This window comes from Miscanthus floridulus, chromosome 15, assembly GCF_019320115.1.
Source record: "Miscanthus floridulus cultivar M001 chromosome 15, ASM1932011v1, whole genome shotgun sequence".
Lineage (NCBI taxonomy): Eukaryota > Viridiplantae > Streptophyta > Magnoliopsida > Poales > Poaceae > Miscanthus > Miscanthus floridulus.
This window is the reverse complement of record NC_089594.1, coordinates 58,455,378-58,458,463: the sequence shown is the minus strand read 5'-3', so window position 1 is coordinate 58,458,463 and position 3,086 is coordinate 58,455,378. Positions and strand designations below refer to the sequence as shown.

The window sequence follows — 3,086 nt, the reverse complement described above, 5'->3', positions numbered from 1 at the left end:
CATGCCTCCACGTTACGATCACGAGTGTGGAGTTCAAATCGACGAGTGGGACTGAACAACAAGCCCGACAAACTAGCCACGAACGCAATCTGTCCAACCATACTCCTAGTATAGTACTATAGCTGCATGTGCCATTTTCTCTTGGTCTTGCGATTGAATTATCTTCAGTTTCATGAAATAAATTAAACGAAATATATACAGAGATCACACGAGCAAAGTACAGTACTAGTAGTAGTAGAAGCAGCTTGCACACGTACCCTTTCTTGCTGCGCGCTAGCTACCTACCTACCACTCACGCCCCGCCACCCGGCCGTCTCCTCCTCCTCGGACCCGCCGATGGAGAAGATGCTCCACGCAGCCCCCGTCCACGCGACCCTGCCGGAGTGCTTCATCTTCCCGGCCGACAAGCTGCCGCAGGCGAAGGCCACCTCCGGCGCGGTCTCGCTGCCCATCATCGACCTGTCCCTGTGCCGCGACGAGGTCCGGCGCGCCATCCTCGACGCCGGCAAGGAGATCGGCTTCTTCCAGGCATGTATATAGTATAGTACTCCGTGTAGTCCGCCTGATCCCTACTAGCTACCGTAGTGTGTTTATTTCCCTCCTTTAATTAAGCTCGTGGGTGCACCGGCCGGTACGTCGTGCGTGCAGGTGGTGAACCACGGCGTGTCCCTGGAGGCGATGCGGGACATGGAGGCGGTGTGCCAGGAGTTCTTCGCGCTCCCGGCGGAGGACAAGGCCGGGCTCTACTCCGAGGACGCGGGGAAGACCACCCGGATCTACTCCAGCACCATGTTCGACACGGGCGCCGAGAAGTACTGGCGCGACTGCCTCCGCCTCGCCTGCTCCTTCCCCGACGTCGGCGACAGCCCCAGCGGCTGGCCTGACAAGCCCCAGAGGCTCCGGTAATAATTAATTAATTTACTATGAGTATATATTTTGCCGGATGGTGCTAGCTGTGACTGTGAATGGTGAAAGTGAAAAAATCTGCATTTGGCCGCCGTCGCTCTGCAGGGAGGTCGTGGAGCGGTTCACGGTGCAGACGCGCGGGTTGGGGATGGAGGTCCTGCGGCTGCTCTGCGAGGGCCTCGGCCTCCGCCCCTGACTACCTGGAGGGGGACATCAGCGGCGGCGACGTGGTGCTCCACGTCAACCACTACCCGCCGTGCCCCGACCCGACCGCCACGCTCGGCCTGCCGCCGCACTGCTGACCGCAACCTCCTCACCTTGCTCCTCCCCAGCATGGTCCGCGGCCTCGAGGTCGCCTACCAGGGCGACTGGATCAAGGTCGACCCCGTGCCCGGCGCCTTCGTCGTCAACTTCGGATGCCAACTTGAGGTCTCATGCTTGTTTATTTAATTTCTAGTGGGTGTTGCTTTATGATTCAGATTCAGATTTCCGATTCCGATCCAGATTTTTTACTTTTGATTCTGAAGCACGCGTCCATGCATGCAGGTTGTGACGAATGGGGTGCTGAAGAGCATCGAGCACCGGGTGATGACCAACCTGGGGGTGGCGCGGACGACGGTGGCCACGTTCATCATGCCCACCACGGACTGCCTCATCGGCCCCGCCGCCGAGTTCCTCAGCGACGACAACCCGCCGGCCTACCGCACCATGACGTTCGGAGAGTTCAAGCGCATCTACAGCGTCGTCAAGCTGGGGTCGTCGCTCAACCTCACCACCAATCTCAAGGACGTGCAGAAGGAGCTCTGATAATCGAAAGTAGGAAGGAGTTTGCAACCAATAAATAAAAGTCCCTTGTTAGCCCTCACATGCAGCTAGTAGCTAGCTGGGAACATATATTGTAGCCTGTGTTAGCCCCTGTTTTGTTCCTAAATTTTTTTTGCGTAGTATCCATCACATCGAATCTTACGGCACATGCATAGAGTACTAATATAGAAGAAGAAAAAAATTAATTGTACAGTTGGGTGAGAAATCGCGAGACCAAACTTTCGAACCTAATTAGTCCATAATTAGACACTAATTGCCAAATACAAACGAAAAGTACTACAGTAGCTAAAACCTAAAAATTTTTGCATCTAAACGCGCCATTATGTTCACTGCTACCCGGACGTCATGTTGATGATATATGAAGCAATAAATAAAAATGACAAATTAAATATGTGTGTGTATGGCGCATATATATTCTTGCAAAAGTATTAAACCTTTAAGACCTATTTATATTCGTTGGTAGTACGTATAGATGACACAAAATGGTTGGCAACAAATTCTTTACCAACAGTAATATCAAAGTTACAATTTTCAGCTAGAAAATATCTTAGCCAAAATGAACTAGCGCCCTATTTGTTTGGGTTTGTTTGGCTAATAAGTCATGACTGAAAAGTACTGTTGACTGATTTGATACGAGAGAAAAATACTATTTATTAGTTCAAAAAATACGACATGTAAACAAAAAGCCCAAACGAAAGATGTAGATCGATCAACCGTGTCCAGCACCTCCACGCCTTCTTGACTTCTTGTTATGTCCTTTCTCTATCTGGGCGCACACACACAAAGTGGGACTGAAAAGACGACAATCAACTGTCCTTGTGCTATCACTTTGCTCAGTGGAGGAATGGTCCTGCTGTCAACTGATCTCACACAATCATCTGACAAGGACCAAACGCAGATCCATCTTAGTCTTATCGTGCTCGGCGATCACGACAACTGCGTTATCACCGGTGGAGATAGAGAATGCGAACACAAAGTTGGATATATGTCTTTGTGGCTTGATATGTGACAGGTGATTGTCAACGCGTTCTCGGTTGAGTTTGTAAACTAACTATGACGTGAGTTGGATTATGCGACATGTCTTTTAATTTATAGTGCGTAGGTGTGGTGCTCGGAGGCGGTGGTCGACGGCAAGGATGAAGATCAAGTAGGGACGTGCCATACCGATGGACCAGGAGCGGCTAAAGGACGGATATGAGGCTTCGACTGAGGGACCAGGAAGGCCAGGTGACCAGCCGCGGTGGCTGACATCTGGGGACAATGACAAGCACAAGTGTACATGGAGGAGAGACTGTGTTGACCGAGTCAAGACGGCGGACGTGCAAGTCGAGCGAGGCTCTGGAAGACTTGGCGCA

At 51.4% G+C, this 3,086-nt stretch overlaps 1 pseudogene; it reads left to right on the top strand.

Moving 5' to 3' along the window:
* Positions 1–200: 200 nt before the first annotated feature.
* LOC136508452 (2'-deoxymugineic-acid 2'-dioxygenase-like) lies at positions 201–1,877 on the top strand (annotated as a pseudogene).
* Positions 1,878–3,086: the final 1,209 nt, after the last annotated feature.